This window comes from Anabas testudineus, chromosome 18 (genome assembly GCF_900324465.2).
Source record: "Anabas testudineus chromosome 18, fAnaTes1.2, whole genome shotgun sequence".
Classification (NCBI taxonomy): domain Eukaryota; kingdom Metazoa; phylum Chordata; class Actinopteri; order Anabantiformes; family Anabantidae; genus Anabas; species Anabas testudineus.
The window spans coordinates 5,260,962-5,288,644 of NC_046627.1; the positions used below are offsets into that span (position 1 = coordinate 5,260,962).

At 39.8% G+C, this 27,683-nt stretch overlaps 2 long non-coding RNA genes across 2 annotated transcripts; both read left to right on the forward strand.

The window, feature by feature from the left end:
• Positions 1-628: 628 nt before the first annotated feature.
• On the forward strand, positions 629-4,368 carry LOC117153091. The gene is made up of 3 exons (XR_004463526.1): positions 629-679; positions 1,270-1,434; positions 4,331-4,368. It is a non-coding gene; the product is annotated as an uncharacterized LOC117153091 (long non-coding RNA).
• A 7,711-nt stretch (positions 4,369-12,079) lies between these two features.
• Positions 12,080-27,253, forward strand: LOC117153092. The gene is made up of 3 exons (XR_004463527.1): positions 12,080-12,104; positions 24,739-24,741; positions 26,984-27,253. It is a non-coding gene; the product is annotated as an uncharacterized LOC117153092 (long non-coding RNA).
• Positions 27,254-27,683: the final 430 nt, after the last annotated feature.

Genomic DNA, 27,683 nt, shown 5'->3' on the forward strand with positions numbered 1-27,683 from the left:
GGCGTTATGTGCTCATATCTTCTGGTTCTAGTGAGGACTCTCGCTGCTGCATTCTGAACTAACTGAAGCTTGTTTATGCACCTGGTTGAACAGCCAGACAGTAAGGCATTACAGTAGTCCAACCTAGAGGTGATGAAAGCATGGACTAATTTTTCTGCATCATTTAGTGACAAAATATTCCTTATTTTGGCAATATTTCTGAGGTGAAAGAAAGCTGTCCTGGTGATATTATCTAAATTATCTTTATTACAGTGCTGCAGTAAACTCTCTCTCCCACTGTCTGCTTCGATGAGCTGCAGATCAGTCCAGAAAGAAAAGCAGGAGCTCAGTTGACTCTGGAGTTGACTCGGTCTGACTGATGACATTTATTTACACAGTAAAATATATTTGAAGTTTTGACTGAAGAGGACAAAGAGTTGACAACTAGGTCTACTGGAGGTCCTGGGGGGACCGGACTAATAGGATTCAAACCACTGTGATGAGAGAGAAAAGCTGCATCATGTTTTCTACATGAAGGATCTGGGGCAGCTTCCTGGAGACAGACCTGCAGAGGAGCTCACCTGCATGTACCAGGAATCCGGGTCTGGACCCATGAGTCCCTGAGAGACCGACATGGAGCCGCCTTACGGTGGACTCCCAACCTGCAGGAGGGGCATCAGGTGCTGTGGCAGCAGGAAAGGTGAGGGGGTCTTTAACATTCATTTTAGAGCATTGAGAGAAACTTGTAGCCACCAATCGAAACAACCATCATTAGTTTGTTTGAAGTTTTTAAAGTTAATAAATGTTATTTTGATGGTTTTTAATTCTTTGACATTTTACTGTAGAGATCTGTTTTCACTCTGACATGAAAGAGGATTTTGTTGTAAATTAAATCTCCATGATTCAGAGAACGTCCAGGGCCGTGAAGACTCTTCATACTCACTGTTCTTTGTTTTATTGGAGCCGCTCGTGTTTCTCTGCTCTGCAGCAAACAGGGTTTGGTTTTTGTTTTCCTGTTGCTCACTGTGAGAACTTGGATTGGGGGGTCACTGTGCTGAACATCAGTACAAAAAACACATCAGCAGGACTCAGACACTCGTTGCTTCTTCTGATGAAAACAAGGACAGGACAAACATTTCTCCCTGGAATCTGATGGACCTGCTGCGTTTCCTGTGTTTAATGAGCAGAATAATAATGAACTGTTGGTTCCACAGCAGTTTACAGTAACGATGCACTGACAGAAAATCACCAACTGATTCAACACTTATCACACTAAACCTTTGTTTGCAGGAAACTGTTGCTCCACACTTTGGTTTGTTGGACTTTGGTGTATTTACTGGAGGTTTTCAGGTTTTTCTTGGTGCTGTTGGATTTTGTTCAGACAGTGAATGAAGCTGCAGCACGGTGACACTTTCGACTTCTGGGGGAAGGGGACTGAAGTCACAGTGTCTTCAGGTGAGTCACATTTAAAAGGACAATTTACAGAGATTATTTATTTTTAATTTTAAAATTTCAATGGTTTTATTTACATTTACTGACAGAAATAGAAAAATTAAACAGACGTTTACTAGAAAGTATTTTTAAAACTTTTTTTATGGCATCTTCACTTATTATTTAATTTTATTTCTAATTGTGGGAGGTCTCTGTGGATTATAATTATTCATCATACTCTACCTGTAATTTTAAAGAATTTATTAAATACTGTGTGTAAACACTGGATAATACTACTTATATATAAAAATTGTGTTTGTTTTAAATACAAGAATCAACTGAACAGTCACTAAATACTCTCATATTTCTATGTGAGAAGGATTTTAAATGCTATTAATTTTATAATATTATTATGTTTTTTCAAAAACCATCAGCTTGATTACATTTTAGAAACAAAAATACAGTTGAACAAAAGAATAAAACGTCCACAGCATGAAATAAACAATAATAATTAAAGAATGGTCTCTGTACCATCAGTTTATTATATGATTAAATAATTATTAAATATACTATATAACATTTTGTTTCAGAGCTGTCAAGTTTTTTAAGTGTATCATTTGTTCTGTCCTCACAACACGTGAACTTTGTGTATCTAGACAGCTAACAACAAATACAAGACTCCATACAAGGATTGTTTTTCTTGTTTTTACAGAGAGTTGTAGTGAACTGAGGAGTACATTGATCTCTATTATATTTCTATCTTTATCTTGTAACTGAAAGAAACAGAAAGAAACTAAATTAACAAATAATACATAACGTTACACATTTATTGTGTTACACTCAGTAGCTTGACTTGAATAAAGCTAATTCCTACAACATGCACACGTTATTTATCATGTTACAGGAAACAATTCTAACATTCTTCTAATGTCAATAAACATGTTCATACTTACAAAGACAAATATTTAACAAGGTACAAACGTATAGAGCACATTCAGCATGTACATGAACTACTACTGTACCGACAGAGAACTACATCAAAGATGTACTATTGAACAGAGTGGAAAGAGCGCTCACTCTGTAACTATCTTCACAAGATCAACTGAAATACACAACTCTCACTCTGACCAGATTTTAGAACAAATACTTTTTAGCTGCCTTTGTCGCAACTTACTGTTATTAATTTATCACTTATGAACTAAACCATTAACTTATTCATGCTTCTCACTGAAAGGCATGATACAGATAATTAAAGGGTTGGACATGTAGCCCCTAGTAGACTTATGCCCTACCCTGGATATCAGAATCTACACTGCTGAACCAGGCTGAGTATCTAAATACGTGTTCTGTGTTTTTTTACTAAAGCTTACTTGAGTAAGTCTATGAATAGTTTTACTGCACCACACTTTGTACTTTACTTGAGTATTTTAGTGAAGTACTAACTTTACTCTTACTCCGCTACATTCGGCACAGCGGGAAAAAGTTCTGGTATGAACAAAAATGGCGGAGCTCTGTATCAGCGACGTTTCAGTCGAAGAGGATGACAAACCTGGCCTCATGCTAAAAGCATGTTTCGTTTACACACAGTGAAAACAAACAGCTTCGTCATGCGGTGTCTTCTCTGTCTGACAAAACAGATAAAGACATTTCAGAGTATAAAACTCAACGTTTAATCTGAGGAAACGCGGTAAGTTTAGCTGTTTCATTTAATGTTGCAATGTTAGCATGTTTAATTATCAAATAAGATAGAGGCTAAAAACACAAGTTTCTTAAATTTGTTCTACTGGATAAGTAAATACAGACATGTGGTAGCGTCACTGTGTCCTGTATAGAACGATTTGTTTATTATATCGCTAATAACGTTTAAATCTTCTTCAGTTCCGTGAGTACAGTGTTTGGCTACTCTACTCACCTCTGGTCATGGGAGTGTAGAAACTTCAGAACTCTAAAATAATAACCTGCATTACAGACACATATATTTAAACACATTTGGCTCAACAAAAGTACTTTTTATAGTACTAGTATTATAGTAGTAGTTTAAATAAATTGGCTATAATTTGGGGACATAGTTGTTTTTGTAATGTGTTCACAGTTTGAGACAGAACAGTAGACAACTGATAAGGGGAATTGGGAGTATTTTGCTAACTGATTTCATTCTGTTGTAGCTTAAACTAAAGCGGTGTTCATAGATCAACTTGGGGAAGTAAAGTTTATGAGCTCAGGGTGCTGTTCTTCTATTAGAGGGTGAAGGAAGCGCTACATTAAAATAAACATTCCTGATCTTTCATGTCTTTATTGAACAGACATGTAGCTCTAAAACCACACCTCCATTTCTTTATTTCATTGATTAGACTCCAGGTTTGCTAACACCTGATTTGGTTGTGTTCAATAAAGACATGAAGATCAGGCCTCTTTAGGTGTTTATCAACTTAGAAATATTGTGTTTATTTATATGTTGACTTGGTGAAGATCAGATTACATTTCATGAACAACTGATGCAAACAGGAAATTTGAATTTTTTGTGGATTCACTTTCTTTACACTGTATGTGATGTTGGTCTGTACAAAAAACAAACAAAAAAAAAAACAGCACCAAGTCTCCTGTGTGTTGTTTTGTGTGTCTGCAGACTGTCAGGCTGTCTGATCACAGAGGAAGGCTGTGCTTCTCTGGCTTCAGCTCTGAGCTCCAACCCCTCCCATCTGAGAGACTAGGACCTGAGCTACAATCATCCAGGAGACTCAGGAGTGAAGCTGCTGTCTGCTGGACAAGAGGATCCACACTGGAGACTGGACAAACTCAGGTATGGAGATGCCTCCATTAGAACAGAACCAGAACACACTGTGTGTATGAGAGCCATATAATGTCCATGTGTGGCATGCTGAAAGAAAATGTGCTGCTCTGACCCCCCTCCTCCTTTCAGGGTGGAGCCTGGTGGAGTCCGATGGTTGAGACCAGGTCTGAGGAAGTGTAAGTGTGTTTTTAATGAGACTGATGAAAACAAAGCAGCAACATTCAACCATCTTCAAACTGTCACATCACTCATTCAAATCCTGATGTCATGAGTCCTCATCAAACTGATGATAGATTAATAACTGCAGCTGGATTGTGTCTTGTTCTCTCCATCAGATTTCTGTCAACTCACCATCGACACAAACACAGTGAACAGAAAACTACGACTGACTGACAACAACAGGAAGGTGACACGTGTGGAGGAGGATCAGTCATATCCTGATCATTCAGACAGATTTGACTGGTGCCCTCAGCTGTGTGTAGTAATGGTCTGACTGGTCGCTGTTACTGGGAGATCGAGTGGAGAAGAGGGTTTGATTTATCAGTGAGTTACAGAGGAATCAGGAGGAGAAGAGCAGCAATGACTGTTGGTTTGGAAGAAACAATCAGTCCTGGAGTCGGTGCTGCTCTGATTCTGGTTACTATGTTCTCCACAATAACAGAGTAACATCCTTCTCCTCCTCTGTCTCTAACAGAGTATCAGTGTATGTGGACTGTCCTGCTGGGACTCTGTCCTTCTACAGAGTCTCCTCTGACAAACTGATCCACCTCCACACCTTCAACACCACATTCACTGAACCTCTTTATCCTGGGTTTGGACTCTGGCCCCTTGGTTCCTCAGTGTCTCTGTGTTCAGTGTAGTACTGAGAGTGTCGTCCTGTCAGAGAAATGTCGTCTCTGTTGAACAGATAGTTCAGTCTGTACATGTCTGTCTCTTTCACTCACACACACGTTTTCAGATTCATGGATTCAATCAGTTTCTTCTTGAACCAGTTCTAAATGATTCCTTGTAAACTTGTTCATCTTCCAGTCCTTTAAAGATAAAGCTCCGATTCCTCCAGGATCCAGATGTTGAGGACTTGTTCTGAACTCTTGTTCTGTCTTTTGTCTCTTTCTCTTTTTTGATCCACTAACATTATTAGACATCAGTTCTGCTGTTCATAGTGACGTCAGCACAAATGACCCAACAAGACCAAAGATTCAAGTCAAACACATCCATGAATTTTATGCAGGAAAGTTTGCAGTGCAGCAGGGACTAACTATGACAGCCTAACTAAAAGGGTGGGCCAGAAGGAAACATAGACATGAGGGCTCCCTGGGATGTAGAGCGACCAAACACTTCACCATCAACAAACCTGAGTGATCAGTGAGAGTTGGGAAGGACAGCATCTAAACATACCAGTTCACCATAAGGCTCTATGTCCATGAGTCCTTCTCAAATCTATTTACAAAATGCTTGACTAAATAAATAGGTTTTCAGCCTAGACTTAAACACTGAGACTGTGTCTCTGTCTTTTTAAGACCATTGAAAACTCTCCCAGCAGATTTATTTGATCTCTATCAGTTGTTATTTTCCTCTACTAATTCCATTATTTCCAGTGATGTAGATCAGTTTGTTCTGAATCCATATTGACTGTCAGAAAAGTTTTCCAGGATTTGGAAAATTGTGGAAGTGAAGAGACAGGTCTGTAGTTTGTGAAGTGGTGTTTGCTCCCAGTTTTGTACAAATGTATAACTTTAGTAATTTTCATTTAGTTTGTAAATAAACCTGTTTATAATGATAAGTTACATATGTATGTTAATGGTTTGAAATCCTGTCAATGACCGTTTTTACTAACATGTCATATCAGTGTCATTGAAATAGAAGTAGATTTTTATCATATAAGGATTTAAAAATATTTAAGAATGTTTCATATGTCTTGTTAATGTCTTTTTCTTGATATACTGTGTCCCAGCTCTGAACCAGTCGGCTCATTCTAGTGTGTTAATGTCCTCTGTCCTCACTCGTCTCTACTCGGTTTGCTTGTCTGCTTTAATTTTCCTGTAATTGTAATTATAGACTGTAAAAACTGGCAGATGGTCACTAATGTCATTAATTAATAGTCCACTCACTGTGTTGTTTTCAGTATCATTTGTAAATATGTTATCATTAAAATGGCACCATAAGAGGAAATTCTGCTGAGTCAGTGATTCTTTTCATTCTAAACACTGTTACAGGTACCAGGTTGCAGCACCTGTAAGCAGCTATACATATCTTGTAATACAGGAAAGAATTAGTGAGACAGGGAGACGTGGCTTTCCTCCGCTGAACTCTCCGCCATTATATTTATTTACACACAATTATTCATACAACTTTGTCACTTAATACTGTACATGTTGTCCATTCTCAGTGTTCTCACTGCACATTATGTATTTTTATACATTTTCCATGTTCACAAAACAACAATTCAATACTAACTCCATATGGAACTAATCTTATTTCACTTTTCCACTTCTTTGCTATCCAAATAAAGTTTTGGCTCTATTTACCTCTTACAGGCATTACAACAAAAATACTATTAAGTATTACTTGGACATGTACACCGCACTAACAACAACAAACAAATCTTAAACATGTTCAAACTCTTAAATTCTTTACATAACTGAATTTAAATTGAGAATGAATATATATAATAATAAGGAGCCGTAGTCACTGTGTAAATACACAACTATTAGCCTTGACATGTGGCCCAGAGCTAATCGTTTATCGCCGACTAGCATGCTAGCTAGCAATTAAACATGTGCGGCCGCTATTGACACTACTCGCGGTAAATACCGTTCTCATATATGCAAATAAACAAACTGTTCATCAACATCATCTCTCCTCTTTGTTAACAGAACTTTTACATAGTTTATACATGTTACTAACCTGAAATACAGGAAAGAATTGCTGAGACAGGGTGACGAGGTCTCCGCCATTATGAGGAAAGACGGGGGAGACACGCTAGAGGCTTCGACCTTTGACCTAAACCACAGACTCACACTGTCACCTACTGTCGTAAAATACAACATGGCATAGGACACTATTTAACCCTTTGTGAGAAACTAAGTCTTTACAGAAGAAACACTACATCATCTATCACTGTTCACATAAATGTGATCACACATTTGTGGGTATCACAACATTGTAGTAATAAATTCATCAGTGATTTTATGTTTGTTAGTATTTATCACATCAATATTAAATTCTCTACATATAAAACTGATTTATTGGTCTTCTTGTAAACATACCCTCCATCCAGTCCTTGAAACCTTCACTTTTTGGTGCTGTCCCCATTCCAGCCTCCTTGCTGCCCGTCTTCCCCTCGTGCCCTTATTTGGTCAGCTTCCTGTTTCCACTGCCCACTGATTGGCTGCACCTGTTATCCACTATAACTATAAGATCAGACTTGTAACCTCATAACAGCTGCTGGTTTGTCCTGGGCAGGAGTTGGCCTACCTCTATGCTGTTACAGTCCAGCTGAATCCACTTGGACTCCAGGAAGGCAACCACCTGTAGCCCTGCGGAGTCAGCCTCCAGCTCACCGTGTTCTCCCCCACTGTCCACAGCCACCACCTTCATGTATGACTTAGGTTTGATGTGGATCCTGGTGACGATAACGTAGTTCATCCTGGAATACTACTCCAGGTCCACTCTGCTCTTCAGGTGATTACCTGGATAAAGTAAAGAACTAAATAGTTCAGTTTAAATTTCACCTTAAAAACTGTCAACATGATCATGTTTGGTGTAATTTCTTCAGCACAAACATTTCACCTGTGTGACTTTGTTTTTATTTTGACCTACTGTATTAAAACCTTTATGACCTGAAAAATCAAGAAGAAACAACAAATCCAAGAAGGAAAACTTTGCGTTTTTCATCGTGTGCTCTCAGTAGATTCATCTGTTATTTACTAGTTCTTCCTTGAAAAGACATCAGACGAAGTCTCATCTGCTTCAGTTTGATTTATCTGTGGTTGTTTTTGGTTTTTGACATTTGACTTCAACTAAAGAAAATATTCCTGTGTCACAATGTTTCCTTTTCAAACCTGCCAGATTGGATCTATGCAAACGTCCCCTCCTTATAAAGACTAACATCTGCAGAACACTGGGAGAGGGTTTAAAACCAGAACACTGAAGCACAACTTTCTGTTCCAGAATGGAAAACGCTGTAGTCTGGACTTTGTTATTCTGGTTTCTGTTCATGGTGAGAAAACGTCTTCATCAACTTGTCTTTTCAAAGTGTGTTGAACTATGTTTCATCATTTCTTCTCTGACAGGAGTTTTGGGTCAAACCAACATGGAGCAGTCTCCCCCCTCGGTGAAGAGACCTGGAGACACACTGAAGACGTCATTTGTCACATCTGGCTTTGAAATGACGGGCTTCTATTTTCACCGGATACGGCAGAAGCCCCGGAAAGTTCTGGAGTATCGCAGACGGACGGTGCCATGTATGCCAGATCCACTCATTCTACCGGTGATGACGTCCAAGGAGCTGCAGCTTCTGTGGTTTTAATCCTCAACGTGTCTTAAACACTCTGTTTAATGAACATGATGTGAAACAGGAAACTGTGGATCAACTAATGTTTGTTTCTTACATCAGTCAAATGGAAAAAGATGATTGGACGTGTGTTTAAACCACTTTCGTTTGGTCAGAACTGCCATCACTATACAATATCTTAATGAGGAAGGAAAACTCCATGACGAGGCACCAACTGAACCATAACAGGCCACTGTTCAACTCTAGACCAGGGTGGACAAGGAAAATAGATCCAGAACAGTGTTCAGCATTGGTGTCCGATGCTTTGGGTGAATCTTCATGAAACTGAAGAGATGTTGGACAAATCTCTTCATTCAGGAAATGACGGAAACACAACCTGTGAAGTGAAAGATGGTGTTTATGGTCCTGAAGTACAGCTTTTAAAACGCCACAACCCACCACCACTTAGACCAGACTGACTGAGGTCTTGTTGCTCTCTTTAATGCCACACTTTTCATACTCTGTTTCTGAAAACCTTTTGTGATTTGTGATTGTGATTGCATGTTGGGACACGTTCCTCACTCTGACTGGGACAGAACCTCTCTTATGGCGTTAGATCAATACCAACACTCGAGAACACAAAAACACATGGTGGAAAAAAAAACACTGCAGGCACTGCAGTAGAGAGAGGAAATGTGACACTGTGAGCACAGAACATTGAGTTGTTTGGAGTGTTTGACACTCAGCTGTTCTCTGCACTCGACTGACAGTTTTACGCTCAGTTAAACAGAGAGGTGGTTCTGACGGTGTGGGAGGTGGAGGAGTGGAGGCTGGTTGGCTGATGGCTTTGTGGGGGGGTCGGTCTAGATAAAAGTTTCTCTCTGAAACCAACAAAACCTGTGTTGATAGAAAATAACTATGGAAGAAAATTATAAAGTACAGCCGGTAAACTCCAATATTTCCACCAGTCACCACACGGTTTGGACCCAGAAGCCGAACCAAGAGAAGATAATGTCCAAATACGGATTAACAAACTATGAAAACTCTTCTTCTATGCTGTGGTCTGCTGGGGCAGCAACATGAGGGGGTCAGACACTAACACACTGAACCAACTGATCAGGAGGGCTGGCTCTGTTCTGGGTGAGGTGAATCCTCCCCCAAAGTAGAGAAAACACTCAGGCCCTGATTTACTAAAGGTTTGTGTGGAATACATCACATGTACAATTCATAGCAGCCACAATATCTACTAAGGGGGCACACTGAGGACTGCCTCTTTGAAATGAACTAAATAACGGTAGCTGGGGATTTTTAATATTTTAAACCTTATTCTTGGAAATGTTGGGGTTTCACTTACTTTTTCCACCATCACTCTACACTTTAATGGGAGTCTTCAATAACCACATGAAAGATCAGGAGTGTTTAAAACGTCTAAAATTCCCAAACTGTCTCCAACCAGACTGAGAAGAGGTTTGATGATTATAAAACCACTCTTATTGTGAAGTTTTGGTGCTGTTCAGGTGAATTGTTCTAAAGTGTGGATGAAGCTTCATTTGCTCCACTGCGCCATCAAGTGGACGATCAGTGGGAAACAGGCAGTGACTCTAACCACAGCATGGCTTTGAAGTGTGAAGCTGGGAACGGAACAAATCAATGTTTGGGAGTTGGACAACAACGAGTCTGTCTTTAGACAGAGACAATGTCGGGGTCAAAAGGGGAAATGGAAACACGGTGGGGAGAGGGTTGTGAAGTGACTGTGCTCCTGGAAGATTTCTTCCTTTGGATTTCAAGTCACTTTTCCACAGTGCTGCTCCTCAGCCGGTTTCTTCTGGTTCTTATTCTCCAATTAGAACCATCTCCTCCTGTAAGTTACATTTCAAACAATAATCAACTTGATGGAATGAATCAATGGTGGAGTTGGAGTAAACTTTGTCAGAACTTGTTCTTGTCCTTCACTTCTCATTGAACTGTGCTGTTTGTTGAATTTGCATGATGCTCATAAAATACACCGTCACAGCGAGTCGGACTTGATCAGTTGAAGCAGCTCAGAGGAACCAAAGGCCGGATCCCGTGAAAGGTTGGATTGTTCTCCAGATTATGTAGCACACTTGGTGATGGACCTGAGGTCCGAGTTTGGAGCGTAGAACATTTTTGATATCAGTGAGTTAGCAGAGAATCAGAAGAGAGGTGAAAATAATGACTGTTATTTGGAAGGAACGATCAGTCCTGGAGTCTGAGGTGCTCTGATCATGATGTTTACTATCTTCTATCACAATACACATTAACATCCATCTCCTCCTCTGTCTCTCACAAGTGTCAAGTGTGATGTGGACTGTCCGGCTGGGGGACACTGTCCTTCTACAGATTCTCCTCTGACAAACGATCCACCTCCCACTTTACGAACACCACATCACGAACCTCTGTATCCTGTTTACGCTCGGAGGATCTGGTTCCTGGTTCACCTTGTCTCTGTGTTCAGTGTAGTACTGAGAGTGTCGTCCTGTCAGGAGAAACGTGGTGTCTCTGTTGAACAGATAGTTCAGTCCGCTACATGTCTGTCTCTTTCACTCACACACACTTTTCAATTGCATGGATTCAATCATTGTTTTTTTGAACCAGTTCTAAATGATTCCTTGTAAACTTGTTCCTCTTCCAGTCTTTAAAGATAAGCCTCCGATTATTCCAGGATCCAGATGTATGTGCCGCTGGTTCACTACAGCATCCACACACATCTGGAAACACATCTTGTGTCTACGTTGATCCAACAATGCTAGAAGCTGCATTGGACCGTTCAGAATAAAATAATGTGTTTGTTATCCTCTGCAGCAGACAATCAGTGTGTTCCTCAGGCTGCGTATTGAACCAACACACTGACCAATTGAGCTTTATTCACTTCAACTTTGTTCTGGTCTCTTGATGGAAAAGTTTCAGTTGAACATTGGAGCAAAATCCAAAGTGTCCAAGGTGAAGAAGAGTTTTTTGGGTTGGTGGTGAAGAGACTCTGAAGGTGAACCATCGCAACAGAATGTGTGGGTGTTTAGTAAGTAAACTCTAGATATCTAACTAACAGGAACCTGTCCCATGGCCTAACTGTAGGTTTGATGATCTGACTTTAGTTTGGATGTTGCTCGTGTTTCGTGAATGAAGACAATATCACTTCTGACTTTTTGATCTGTAATCAGTTGTGATTTCCCTCTACTAATTCCATTATTTCCAGTGATGTATATCAGTTGTTCTGAATCCATATTGACTGTCAGAGTAATTGGAGCTTTTCCAAGAAGTAATCTGATCTATTGTGAAAATTTTTTCAGCATTTTGAAAAATTGTGGAAGTGAAGAGACAGGTCTGTAAGTTGGTGAATGGTGTTGGCTCCCAGTTTGTACAAAGTTTAACTTGAGTCATTTTCATTTAGTTTGTAAATAAACCTGTTTGTAATGATAAGTTACATATTATATGTTAATGTTTGAAATCCTATCAATGACCATTTTACTAATGTCATATCAGTGTCCATTGAAATCAGTAAATTTTATCGTATGAGGGATTTAAAATATATTTAAGAATGTTTCATATTTCTTTTAATGTTTTTCTTGATATAACTGTGTCCCAGCTCTAACCAGTCGGTCATGTCTTTAGTGTGTTAATGTCCTCTGTCCCTCAACTCGGCTCTTACTCGGTTTGCTTGTCTGCTTTAATAGTCCTGTAATTGTAATTATACACTGTAAAACTGGCAGATGGTCACTAATGTCCATTAATTAATAATCCACTCACTGTGTTTTTTCAGAAACATTTGTAAATATGTTATCAATTAAAGTGGCACCATGAGAAATTCTGCTGAGTCAGTGATTCATTTCATGCTATATATGGTAGTAATAATTCATCAGTGATTTAGTTTGGTTAGGTTTATCAGATCAATATGTAAGTCTGCCCATATAAAACTGATTTTTGGTCGTTTTGTAAACATACCCGCCATCCAGTCTTTGAAACTTTTCAGTTTTGAACCTGGTGCTCTATAGTGAAAGAAGCTTACAGTTTTTATTTGTTCCAGTTGATTTCTTTTGTTATAACATTCTAGTAAATTAGCCACCCCGCAGTCGTACTTTCCTACTTATAAAGTTCAGAGTTTTATCCACATATATGTCTACACCTCCTCCCGCGCCTCCTCCTTTATTTTTCCTTCTATTATATCAGAGTTCAGAACCATCCACTCCAAATCATTCCCTTTTTCTAAGTGAAGCCATGTTTCAGATACAGAGAAATGTTGAATGTTTGTGAGGATTTGGTGTAAATAATCCTTAATGTTATTGAAGTTTTCATACAAGCTTTAACTAGTTGAAGTGGATATTGATCATTTTCCTCTTGATTTAATGTGTGTGGGTTTCACTGATCATCGTTGTAGTACTACAGTTATTGTTTGAGGTGGTGAGAGAAGTTACGTGTCCCGGGGTCTAGCCGTGTTCCAGCTCTGTAGGTTGTTTTCATTGTATTCAGATTTTAGTTTCCTGTTGATCATTGTGCTTCTGACTTACGTCCTTAATGTCTCCTCATGTGATCAAAGAGTTCTTTCAGTGTGTGACAGGTTTGTGTGTATTTGTTTGTTACCTTACAATCCAATTTTTGTTGATCACTGGTTCGTCTCCAGTTCCTCCAGATTTCATGATGTCAGTACTTTAACCTCCTCAGTGAGTCTTTGACTTGATGATATTGTCACAGTTTGTCGTCCAGTGTGTTTGGATTTTCCTCTGGTCTTGCTAAGGTCAGCTTTGTGTTTGGTGAGGCTGCGTTGATGAAGACTTTTCAACACTTTAATTTTCCTCCTGTTTTAACAAGAGCATCTTAGATGTTTTCAGTTTACAAACCTCATAATAGCTGCTGGTTTATCCTGGGCAGAGCGTGGCCTACCTCTATGCAGTTACAGTCCAGCTGAATCCTGTTGGACTCCAGGAAGGCGGACCATTTCGCTCGTGGTCCTCCAGCTCAACATTTGGATGTGGATCCTGGATGACGATCACGTTGTTCATCCTGGAGTACTGGTCCAGTGTCCACCATTCGGTCTCCAGGTAGTTATTACCTGGATTAAGTAAAGTACTGAGGGAGTTTAGTTAAATTTCCCTTAAAAACTGTCAACTTGATCATGTGTGGTGTAAATTTTCAGCAAACAACTTCACCTGTGACTGTTATGTTTTTATTTTGACCTTTGATCAAGCGTTGAGTCGAGACCATCTGAGAACAGCTGCCGACGTCCGCCGAGGCCAAGACCGACTTCATAGTAGCGTGTGACCAACTGCCAGTCTCCAAACGAACCCATAGAGCAGACGGTGGATCCAGGTGACGAAATCTCCAGCCAGAAGTTGGGCATCAGACGAGCCGACAGGTCCAGAGGGCAGAGGGTGGAACGACGTGTAGCTCGACAGAGAGACAGAAAGACAGGAAGAGGGAATAGAGAGGTAGAGAAGAGGAAGAAGAGAGATGGCAGTTAGTTGTATTCACACCAGATAAAGTTTGAGGTGAATGTATAGTTAGGGATATTTAGAAGTGCAGCATGGACTCGCGGCAAGACTAACTTTGACAGCCTAACTTAAAGGGTGGGACAGAAGGAAACACAGACATGAGGGTCCCGGGGATGTGGAGCAACCGAACACTTCACAATCAACAAACCTGAGTGATCAGTGAGAGTTGGGAAGACAGCATCTAACACCAGTTCACCATAACGCTCTACGTCCATGATAGTCCTCTCAATATAGGTTACAAAATGCTTGACTAAATAAATAAATAGGTTTTAGACTAGACTTAACACTGAGACTGTGTCCTGAGTCCCGAACGCTATTTGGAAGGCTATTCCATAACTTTGGGGCTTGTGTAAGAAAAACTCTGCCCCCAGCTGTAGTTTTTAGGATACGAGGTACTGACAGCAGCCGCAGCCTCTGATCGAAGTAGCGTGGTGGATCATAAGACACAGCAGATCACTTAGATACTGCGGCGGCGAGACCATTAATGCTTTAATTGTCAGAAGTAGTATTTTAAAATCAATGCGAAATTTCAGGGGGAGCCATAAGTGAGATAAGGAAGGCGGTTAGGTGCTCATAGTCTTCTGGTTCTAGTGAGGACTCTCTCGGCTGCTTCTGAACTAACTGAAGCTTTGTGGCACCGGTTGAACACCAGACAGTAAGGCATTACAGTAGTCCAACCTAGAGGTGATGAAGCATGGACAATGCTGGAATTTTTCTGCATCATTTAGTGACAAAATATTCCTTTATTGGCAATATGTTCTGAGGTGAAAGAAAGCTGTCTGGTGATATTATCTAATTATCTATTACAGGGCTGCAGTAAACTCTCTCTCCCACTGTCTGCTTCGATGAGCTGCAGATCAGTCCAGAAAGAAAAGAGGAAGCTCAGTTGACTCTGGAGTTGACTCGGTCTGACTGAGTGACATTTATTTACACAGTAAATATATTGGAAGTTTTGACTGAAGAGACAAAGAGTTGACAACTAGTTCTACTGGAGGTCCTGGGGGGACCGACTAATAGGATTCAAACCACTGTGATGAGAGAGAAAAGCTGCAGCATGTTGTTTCTACATGAAGGACCTGGGGCAGCATTCCTGGAGACAACCTGCAGAGGAGCTCACCTGCAATGTACCAGGAATCCGGGTCTGGACCCATGAGTCCCTGAGAGACCGACATGGAGCCGCCTTACTGGACTCCAACCTGCAGGAGGGGCATCAGGTGCTGTGGCGGCAGGAAAGGTGAGGGGGTCTTTAACATTCATTTTAGAGCATTGAGAAACTTGTAGCCCACCAATCGAAACAACCACATTAGTTTGTTTGAAGTTTTTAAAGTTAATAAATGTTATTTTGATGGTTTTTAATTTTTGACATTTACGTAGGAATCTGTTTTCACTCTGACATGAAAGAGGATTTTGTTGTAAATTGAAATCTCCATGATTCAGAAACGTCCAGGGCCGTGAACTCTTCACGCACTATGTTCTTTGTATTATGGAGCCGCTCGGTGTCCTCGCTCTGCATCAAAACAGGGTTTGGTTTTTGTTGGTCCTGTTGCGCACGTGTGGGAACTTGGATTGAAGTGGATCACGTGTGCTGAACAGTCCAAGTTACAACGAAACAGCAACATAAAGCAACCAACACGATTGCTTCATGAAAACAAACAATTGACAACATTCCGTATGAAAACACCTGATCAGGAAAACTATATAATCACAACAATCATGCAATATAGACAAAAAGTATAAAACAACAACTGTGTTTAATGGCAGAATAAAATGAAACTGTTGGTTCCAAGCAGTGAGAGTCGAGGCAACTGCACAAAATCAACCCCAATTCAACACTACACATCACAACTACACCTGGATCAAACATCAGCGAACTATGTTACTACCAGCACACATGGTCAAAAAAATGATCGACACATATAGAGTATAAAAACATATAATTACAGTGGATATTAACTTCCAGTCATGTTCTTGGTGACTAGTTGGATAAACACTTGTAGACAGCCTGATGAAGCACAAAGGCAGAGACACGTGACCAACAATTCGACTTCATATAGGGGAAGGGGACGAAGAAGTCACAGTGTCTTCAGGATGGAATTACAACATTTAAGACAACAATACACAGAGATATTGGGGGAATTTTAAAATTGCAAGGGTTTTATTTCTTAGGACAAATGAAACTCAGCACGAAATCTACAAAAGATTACCAGAATATATTATTAAAACATATTGTATTAGTGCATCTTACTAAATTTAATTCTACTTGTGATTACGTGAATAAAGTCATATATCTACGTAATATAGTAAATGAAATATACATTAGATGTAAACAACACTACTGCGATCAAGCTAACTGTATTTAGTTATAAATAAGGGGGGATGTAATTGATTTTAATACACAAAATTTGTGTTTACAACTAGAACAAAGGAATCACTAAATACTCTCATATTCTGTATGAGGTAGAAATTTAAATGCGATTAATTTGTAATATGGGTTTTCATTCAAAAACATCAGCGTTGATTCAGTTTGGAGCAAAAGGTCAGTGAACAAAAGAATAAACGCCACAGCAGAACATAAATTAGTAAAGAGGTCTGCCGTTCTAGATGATTGGAATAATTAGTAAATATACGGATATCATTTGTTCAGAGCGTCAGTTTGTTTAAGTGTTCATGGGTTTGTCGTCAAACACGTGACGCTTTGGGTATCTAGACGAGCAACAACTACATCAACAGGATTGGTTTTCGTGTTTTTCAAGAGTTGTAGTGGACTGAGGAGTACATTGATCTCTATTATAGTTCTATCTTATCTTGTACGAAAGAAAGAGAAGAACTAATTAACAGAATAATAAAGTGTACCATTTGTTGTGTTACACTCGTACTTGACGTTGAAGCTAATTCCTGAAAATACAACGGATTGTATCGATGTTCAAAACATTCTAACATTCGTCGAAGGTCAATAACGTTCAACTTAAAAGACAAATTGAACAAGGTACAACGTATAGGCACAATTCAAGCATGTAATGAACTACTCTGTCCGACAGAACTACATCAAGAGTACTATTGAACAGAGTGGAAAGAGCGCTCACGCGTAACTAGTCTATACAAAGCAACTGAAATGACACACTCTCACGTCGACCAGATTTTAGAACAAAGTACTTTTTAGCTGCGTTGTCGCACTTCGTTATTAATTTATCACTTATGAACGACCTTACTTATCATGCTGGTCATCTGAAAGCATGATACAAGAAATAAAGGGGTGGACATGTAGCCCCTAGTAACTTATGCCCTACCCTGGAATGCTGAAAATCGACACTGCGGACAGGTGAAGTATCTTACGTGTTCTGTGTTGTTACTAAAGCTTACTTGATAAGTCGATGAATATTTACTAGGCACCACACTTTGTCGTTTTACTGAGTATTTGAGTGAAGTACGTACTTTACGCTTACTCACGATGCGACAGCGGCACGCGGCAAAAGGGGCTGGTGAGAACAAAAAGCGGAGCTCTGTATCGCGACGTGTTCAGTCGAAGAGGATGAACAAACCTGGACCTCAGCGACAAGTCATGTTTCGTTTACACACAGTGAAAAAACACGTCGTCATGCGGGGTGTCTTCTCTGGCTGACAAACGATAAAGACATTTCAAGAGTATAAACTCACTTGAATCGAGGAAGCGTAAGTTTGAGCTGTTTCATTTAATGTGCAATGTTAGCATTTAATTATCAAATAGAGAGGCTAAAACACAAGTTTCTTAAATTTGTTCTACGTGGAAGTATACAGACATGTGGAGCGTGCACTGTGTCCTGTATAGAACGATTGTTTATTATATCCGAATAACGGTTAAATCTTCTTCAGTTTCCGGAGTACAGTGTTTGGCTACTCGTACTCACTCTGGCATGGGAATGTAGAACTTTCAGAACTCTAAAATACATAACCGGCATTAAACGACACATATAGGTAAACCACTTTGGCTGCAACAAAAGTATTTTTAATAGTCTAGGATATGTGTAATTTAAATAAATTTGGCTAAATTTGGGGACATATTGTTTTTGTAATGTGTTCACGTTTGAACAGAACAGGACAACTGATAAGGGGGAATTGGGAGTATTTTGCACGCGTGATTCATTCTGTTGTGCTTAAACTAAAGCGGTTCATAATCAACTTGGGGAAATAAAGTTTATGAAGCTCAGAGGTGGCTGTTCTTCTATTAGAGGGTGAAGGAACGCGCTACATTTAAAATAAAAATTCCCTGATCGTTTCATCTGATTGAACAGCAGGTAAGGCCTAAACAACACCTCCATTCTTTATTTCTGTGATAGAACTCCAGGTTCACACCTGATTGTGGTTTTGTTCAATTCAAGACATGAAAGACAGGCCTCTTTAGGTTTTATCAACTAGAAAATAGTTGTGTTATGTTATATTGGACTTTGGTGAAGATCAGATTACATTTCATGAACAACGATGCAAAACAGGAAATTTAATTTGTTGTGGATCACATTTCTGTACACTGTTTGATGTTGGTCGGTACAAAAAACAAACAAAAAAAAAAACAGCACCAGTCTCCTGTGGTGTGTTGTTTTAGTGTGTCTGCAGACTGTCAGGCGGTCTGATTCACAGGAAGGCGGGCTTCTCTGGCTTCAACTCTGACTTCCAACCCCTCCCAACTGAGAGACTAGACCGAGCGTACGAATATCAAGAGACTCAGGAGTGTGAAGCTGCTGTCCTGCTGACAAGAGGATCCACACTGGAGACCGGACAAACTCAGGTAGGAGATCCTCCGTAGAAACAGAACAGAACAACTGTTTGTAATGAGAGCCATAAATGTCCATGTGTGCATCTGAAGAAAATTGTGCTGCTGCTGAACCACCCCTCCCTCCTTTCAGGGTGAGCCTGGTGAGTCCGATGGTTTGAGACCAGGTCTGAGGAAGTGTAGTGGGTTTTAATGAGACTGATGAAAAAGCAGCAACATTCCAACCTCTTCAAACTGTCACACATAACTCATTCAATCCCTGATGTCATGAGTCCTCATCAAACATGATGATAGAAGTAATAACTGCAGCTGGATTGTGGTCCTTGTTCGTCTCCTCAATTTTGTCAACTCACCATCGACACAAACACAGTGAACAGAAACTACACTGATAAGGGGGTTTCCTGACAACAACAGGAGTGACAGATTGGAGGAGATAGTCAGTACCTGATCATTCAGACAGATTTTGACTGGGTGCCCTCAGCTGCTGTGTATGTAATGGTCGGACTGGTCGCTGTTTACGGGAATCGAGTGGAGAAGAGGGTTTGTTTAATCATGAGTACAGAGGAATCAGGAGGAGAAGAACAGCAATGACTGTTGGTTGGGAAGAAAACAGCGTCCTGGAGTCTGCTGCTTCTAAGTTCGGGTTACTATGTTCTCCACAATAGCAGAGTAACATCCGTCTCCTCCTCTGTCGTCTTAACAGAGGTATCAGTGTGGTGGAATGGGTCCTGCTGGACTCTGTCCTTCACATGAGTCTCCTCTGACACAACTGATCCACCTCCACACCTTCACACACCACATTCACTGAACCTCTTTATCCTGGTTTGGAACTCTGGCCCGATTGGTTCCTCGTGTCTCGGTGTTTCAGTGTGGTACTGAGAGTGTCGTCTGTCAGAGAAAGTCGGTCTCTGTTGACAGAAGTTAGTCTGTAATGTCTGCTCTTTCAAATCTCACACACGTTGTTCAGATGTCGGGATCATCAGTTTCTCTTGAACCAGTTCTAATGATTCTTGTAAACTGTTCATCTTCCAGCCTTTAGAAGAATAAGCTCCGATTCCTCCGGAGTCAGATGTTGGAGGACTTTTCTGAACTCTTGTTCTGGTCTTTTGTCTCTTTCGTCTTTTTGATCACTAACATTATTAGCATCATCATTCTGCGGCTTTCAGAGGTGACGTCAGCACAAGACCCAAAGACCAAAGAGTCAAGTCAAAACACAATCCATGAATTGTATGCAGGAAAGTTTATGGCAGTGCAAGCAGGGACTAACTAGGACAGCCTAACTAAAAGGGTGGGCCGAAGGAAACATAGACATGAGGGCTCCCTGGGATGTAGAGCGACCAAACCTTAACCATCACAAACCTGAAGGTGATCAGTGAGAGTTGGGAAGACGCATCTAACCATACCAGTTTCACCATAAGGCGCTATGTCCATGAGTCCTTCTCAATCTATTTACAAATGCTTGACTAAATAAATAGGTTTTTCAGGCCTAGAAGTAAACACTGAGACTGTTCTCTGTCTTTTTTAAGACATTTGAAACCTCCCAGCAGATTTTTTGATCTCTAGCAGTTTGTTATTTTCCTCTACTAATTCCATATTTCCCAGTGATGTAGATCATTTGTCTGAATCCTGATTGACTGTCAGAAAAGTTTTCCAGGATTTTGGAAATTGTGGAAGTGAAGAGACAGGTCTGTAGTTTGGGAAGTGGTGTTATCTCCCAGTTTTGTACAAATGTAGTAACGTTTAGGTAATTTTCATTTAGTTTGTAAATAAACCTGGTGTTATAATGAGAGTTTACATAGTAGTTTAATGGTTTTGAAATCCTGTGCAAGACCGTTTTTACTAACATCATATCAGTTGTCATAGAAATTAGAAAGTAGATTTTTATCATATAGGATTTAAAAATTTAATAAGTTTACTATGGCCTCTTGTTAAGTCTGTTTCTTGATGAATACTGTGGTCCCAGCTCGAACCGTCGGTCATTCTAGTTTGTTAATGCGCCTCTGTCCTCATCGTCTCTACTCGGTGTTGCTTTTCTGCTTTAGATTTTTCCTGTAATTGTAAATAGACGTAAAAACTGGCAGATGGTCACTAATGGTCATTATTAATAGTCCACTCACTGTGTTGTTTCAGTACATTTTGGTAAGTATGTTTATCATTAAAATGGCACCATAAGAGGAATTCGGCTGAGTCAGTGATTCTTTGTATTCTAAACACGTTAAGTACCAGGTTGCAGCACCTGTAAGAGCTATAACATACTGTGTAATACAGAAAGAATTAGGAGACGGGAGGAACGTGGCTTTCCTCCGCTGAACTCTCCGCCAATGTATCATTTATTTAGCAACACAATTATTTCAGACAACTTTGCATTAATAACGTAACATGAGTCCATCTCAGTGTTCTCACTGCACATTATGTATTTTTATACATTTTCCAAGTTCACAAAAAAACAATTCAATACTAAATCCATATGGAACTAATCTTATGTCATCATTTTCACTTCTTTGCTATCCAAATAAAGTTTGGCTCTATTACCTTACGGCATTACAACAAAAACACTAGTAAGTATTACTTGGACATGTACACCGCAATAAAACAAAAACAAATCTTAAACTGTTCAAACTCTTAAATTCATTACATAACGGAATTTAAATATGAGAATGATCATATATATCAATAATAAGAGCCGTAGTCACTGTGTAATACACAACTCGATGAGCGTGACATGTGGCCCAAGCTAATCTTTATCGCCGACTAGCATGCAGCTAGCAATGAAACATGTGCGGCCGCATTGACACTACTCTGCGGTAAATACCGTTCTCAATAGGGCAAATAAACAAACTGTTCATCACCATCATCTCTCCTCTTTGGTTAACAGAACTTTTACATAGTTTTACGATGTTCTAACCTGGAAATACAAGAAAGAATTGGTGAGACGGGAACGAGGTCCCTCCCCTCCGCCATTATGAGGAAGACGGGGGAGACACGCTAGAGGCTGCGGACCTTTGGGACCTAAACCACAGACTCCAACTGTCACCTACTGTTCGTAAAATCAACATGGCTAGACACATTTATCCCTTTGTAAGAACTAGTCGTTTACAGAAGAAACAATACTCATCTATCACTGTGCCATAAATGTGATACACATTTGTGGGTACACAACATGGTAGTTAAGATTCCATCAGTTGATTGTAATGTTTTGTTAGGATTTATCACGCAATATTAATTGCTCCACATTAAACGATTTATTGGTCTTCTTGATAACATATACCCATCCATCCAGTCCTGAAACCTTCACTTTTTTTGGTGCTGTCACCATTCCAGCCCTCGCTTGCTGCCCGCTTCCACTCGTGCCCGTTAGTTTGGTCAGCTTCCTGGGTTTCCACTGCCCACTGATTGGCTGCACTGCTGGGTTAGTCCCCTGGACTATAAGATCAACGTGTAACCTCGATAACAGATGCTGGGTTGGTCTGGCAGGAGTGGCCTCCTCTAGCTGTTACGTCCAGCTGAATCCACTTGGACTCCAGGAAGGCGACACCTGTAGCCCTGCGGAGTCAGCCTCCAGCTCACCGTTTTCTCAGCCCCACGGTCCACAGCACCACCGTCATGTATGACTCATGTAAGGAGTGTGATGGGATCCGGGTTGACGATAACGTAGATTCATCCGGAATACTATCCAGGTCCACCACTCTGCTCTTCAGGTGATTACCTGGAATAAAATAAAGAACAATCTGTTCTTAAATTTCACCTTAAAAACTGTCAATGATCATGTTTGGTGTAAATTTCTTCAGCACAGAACATTTCACTGTGTGACTTTGTTTTTATTTTTGACTACTGGATAAACCTTTAGACCGAAAAATCAAGAAAGAAACACAAATCCAAGAAGGAAACTTTGCGTTTTCATCGTGTGCTCTCATTAGATTCATCTGTTATTTACTAGTTCTTTCCTTTTTGAAAAGACATCGAGACGAGTCCTCATCTGCTCAGGTTTGATGTTAGTCTGTGTTTTGTTTTGGTTGTTTGACATTGATGCTTCAACTAAAAAAATATTCCTGTGTCAGCATGTTCCTTTTCAAACCTGCCAGAAGTGGATCTAGTGCAAACGTCCCCCTCCCTTATAAGACTGCAGAACACTGGAGAGAGGTTTAACACTCACTGTAAACTGGAAACTCTCAGGTCAGGTCAAGTTTCTGTTTTAAATAACTGGAGATATTTAAAAATTCCAAAATTGCTAACATGAGAGAGACCCAAGCAGATCAAAGTTTTTAATGTCACAAGTTTTTATTTTTTCATCAGTTTTTTTACAGTATATATAAGAATTTTTTATCTATTTACAAACTCTTATAATGTTTACATGTCTTTTTTTTTTTTTTTTTTTTTGCAAAATCATTTGCTGTCCTTGCATATAATTTCCACTATCGCTTTGCAGTACATGAGATGTACATTGTACATTTCAGCTGCTGGTCACTGCTGTTTTTGTGTTTTGTGTTCTGTTTTGCACTGTCTACAGATCTCTGTCTGCATTTTCTCTATGTGTTCTTGCACTGTTTGCAGTAGGTTTCACAGGACGCACTTTATGTGGCTAGGACTACTTAGCAGTCCTCCCCATGTTCTGTTTGTTACTGTCTTGTGTTTTCATCTTATACATCACTGTTTTTCAGACTGAGTGGCTGTAACCCTCAAAGAGAAGCTGTGAAGCTCTGTCCTCAGTTCTCAGCTCCCAGTCCTCTAGTCTGAGAGAACTGGATCTGAGTAACAACAACATGCAGGATTCAGGAGTGAAGCTTCTGTCTGCTGGACTGGAGAATCCACACTGTAAACTGGAAACTCTCAGGTCAGGATTTAAACAACCGAAGATATCTCAAAAGCACATAACTGCTAATGAGGAGGACCCAAGCAGATTCAGTTTTCTAAAGTCACAAGTTTTAAGATACAGAAGTTTATTAGTAGTAATTGTACAATATATAAATAACTGTAGTTTTGTCTCATTTTATTTAACTGTGTTGTATCGAGTCAACATTAAAGGTGATTACAGTTTACAACAAATGTTGTCATGTTATAAACCACTGTTTTTCAGACTGAGTGGCTGTAACCTGTCAAAAGTAGTTGTGAAGCTCTGTCCTCAGTTCTTAGTTCCGAGTCCTCTATTCTGAGAGAACTGGACCTGAGTAACAACGACCTGCGGGATTCAGGAGTGAAGCTTCTGTCTGCTGGACTGGAGAATCCACACTGTAAACTGGAAACTCTCAGGTCAGGTCATGTGTCAGTTTTAAATAACTCAAGAACTCAAGTCCAAAACTGCTGACCTAGATTTCTTTAAAATTACAAAAAACAATAGAAATTTTTACTTATAATATTTCTACCAATATGAAATAAAACATTCATGATCTTTCGTCTCTTTATTGAACAGACATGTAGCTCTCTCCATTCTTTATTCCATTGATTGAACTCTAGGTTTGCTAACACCTGACTATAGTTGACGTTGTGACATCAGACAGTGTTTCACTGACTTTTTCCAAAATCACTCTGTATGTTTAATGGTTGAGTTCAATGAAGACATGAAAGATCAGGACTCTTCGAGTTTTTTTATCAACTTAGAAATATTGTTGTATATTTGTCCACTTTGGTGAAGATCAGATTACATTTCATGAACAACTCATGTAGAACAGGAAATTCTTTCCACTGTATGTGACTAGTTTTGCTTCAAATACACATAGGAGTATGTGATGTCGGTTTGTACATAAAAACCCACCACAAAGTCTCCTGGGTGTTGTTTTGTGTGTCTGCAGACTGTCAGGCTGTCTGATCACAGAGGAAGGCTGTGCTTCTCTGGGCCTCATCTCTGAGCTCCAACCCCTCCATCTGAGAGAGCTGGACTGAGCTACAATCATCCAGGAGACGCAGGAGTGAAGCTGCTGTCTGCTGTATTGGAGGATCCACTTTGGAGACTGGACACTCTCAGGTATTAGAGGCCTGCTGCAGCCACAGACAATGTCTGACGGAGGAGGAAGTAGAGATGTTAATGATCAATCAATGTTAATAATTGAATCAATTAAAATCTATATTAACTGATGATGCAGAAGTTGAGGACGTGAGTTGCAACTCTGTCAGAAAATGTCCTATAATCCTCGGTTATACTGGATTACCTATAATGTTCATGTCTACATGCTGAAAGAGAATGTGCTGCTCTGACCCCACTCCTCCTTTTAGGGTGGAGCCTGGTGGAGTCCGATGGGTTGAGACCAGGTCTGAGGAAGTGTAAGTGGTGTTTTAATGATACTGATGAAAACAAAGCAGCAACATTCAACCATCTTCAAACTGTCACAATCACTCATTCAAATCCCTGATGTCATGAGTCCTCATCAAACTGATGATAGATTAAATAACTGCAGCTGGATTGTGTCTTGTTCTCTCCATCAGATTTTCTGTCAACTCACCATCGACACAACACACAGTGAACAAAGAACTACGACTGTCTGACAACAACAGGACGGTGACACGTGTGGAGGAGGATCATTCATATCCTGATCATCCAGACAGATTTGAAGCACTGGTGTTATCAGCTTCTGTGTAGTAATGGTCTGACTGGTCGCTGTTACTGGGAGGTCGAGTGGAGCGGAGACATTTTTATATCAGTGAGTTACAGAGGAATCAGAAGGAGAGGTGAAATAATGACTGTTATTTTGGAAGGAACGATCAGTCCTGGAGTCTGAGGTGCTCTGATCATGATGGTTACTATCTTCTTCACAATAACACATTAACATCCATCTCCTCCTCTGTCTCTCACAGAGTATCAGTGTATGTGGACTGTCCTGCTGGACTCTGTCCTTCTACAGAGTCCTCCTCTGACAAACTGATCCACCTCCACACCTTTAAACACCACATTCACTGAACCTCTTTATCCTGGGTTTACGCTCTGGAGATCTGGTTCTGGTTCCATTGTCTCTGTGTTCAGTGTAGTACTGAGAGTGTCGTCCTGTCAGAGAAACGTTGTCTCTGTGAACAGATAGTTCAGTCTCTACATGTCTGTCTCTTTCACTCACACACACGTTTTCAGATTCATGGATTCAATCAGTTTTTTTCTTGAACCAGTTTCTAAATGATTCCTTGTAAACTTGTTCCTCTTCCAGTTCTTTAAAGATGAAGCTCCGATTATTCCAGGATCCAGATGTAGTGCTGCTGGTTCATCTACAGCATCCACACACATCTGGAAACACATCTGTGTGTCCTGACTTGATCCAACAATGACTAGAAGCTGCAAGTTGGACCTTTCAGATAAAATAATGTGTTTGTATCCTGCAGCAGGACCATCAGTGTGTTCCTTCAGGCTGCTGTATTGAACCAACACACTGAGCTCAAATTGAGCTTTATTCACTTCAACTTTGTTCTTGGTCTCTGTGATGGAAAAGTTTCAGTTGAACATTTGAGCAAAATCCAAAGTGTCCAGTGGAAGAAGAGTTTTGTGTTGGTGTTAAAGAAGCTCTGAGAGTGAACCATCAGAAACATGAATGTGTGGTTGTTAGTAAGTAAACTTCTAGATATCTACCTAACAGAACCTGTCCCATGGACTAACTGTAGTTTGATGATCTGACTTTAGTTTGGATTGTGCTCGTGTTTCGTGAGATGAGACAGTATCACTTCTGACTTTTGATCTGTATCAGTTGTGATTTCCTCTACTAATTCCATTATTTCCAGTGATGTATATCAGTTTGTTCTGATCCATATTGGACTGTCAGTGAGTAATTGGAGCTTTTCCAAGAATGTATCTGATCTATTGTTGAAAAGTTTTCAGCATTTTTGAAAAATTGTGGAAGTGAAGAGACAGGTCTGTAGTTTGTGAAGTGGTGTTTGCTCCCAGTTTGGTACAAAGGTTTAACTTGAGTCATTTTCATTTAGTTTGTAAATAAACCTGTTTGTAATGATAAGTTACATATGTATGTTAATGGTTTGAAATCCTATCAATGACCATTTTTACTAATGTCATATCAGTGGTCATTGAAATCAGTAAATTTTTATCGTATGAGGATTTAAAAATATTTAAGAATGTTTCATATGTCTTGTTAATGTCTTTTCTTGATATACTGTGTCCCAGCTCTGAACCAGTCGGTCATTCTTTAGTGTGTTAATGTCCTCTGTCCTCACTCGTCTCTACTCGGTTTGCTTGTCTGCTTTAATATTCCTGTAATTGTAATTATAGACTGTAAAAACTGGCAGATGGTCACTAATGTCATTAATTAATAATCCACTCACTGTGTTGTTTTCAGAATCATTTGTAAATATGTTATCAATTAAAGTGGCACCATAAGAGGAAATTCTGCTGAGTCAGTGATTCATTTCATGCTATATATTGTAGTAATAAATTCATCAGTGATTTTATGTTTGTTAGGATTTATCAGATCAATATTAAGTCTCACATATAAAACTGATTTATTGGTCTTTTTGTAAACATACCCTCCATCCAGTCTTTGAAACTTTCAGTTTGAACCTGGTGCTCTATATATGAACTGACAGTTTTATTTTTGTCCATGTTGATTTCTATTGTTATACATTCTAGTAAATTATCCACCCCAGCAGTCGTACTTTCCAGTACTTAAAGTTCAGAGTTTTATCCACATATATGTCTACACCTCCTCCTCCTCCTTTATTTTTCCTTCTATTATATCAGAGTTCAGAACCATCCAGCTCCAAATCATTCCCTTTTCTAAGTGAAGCCATGTTTCAGATACAGATATAATGTTGAAT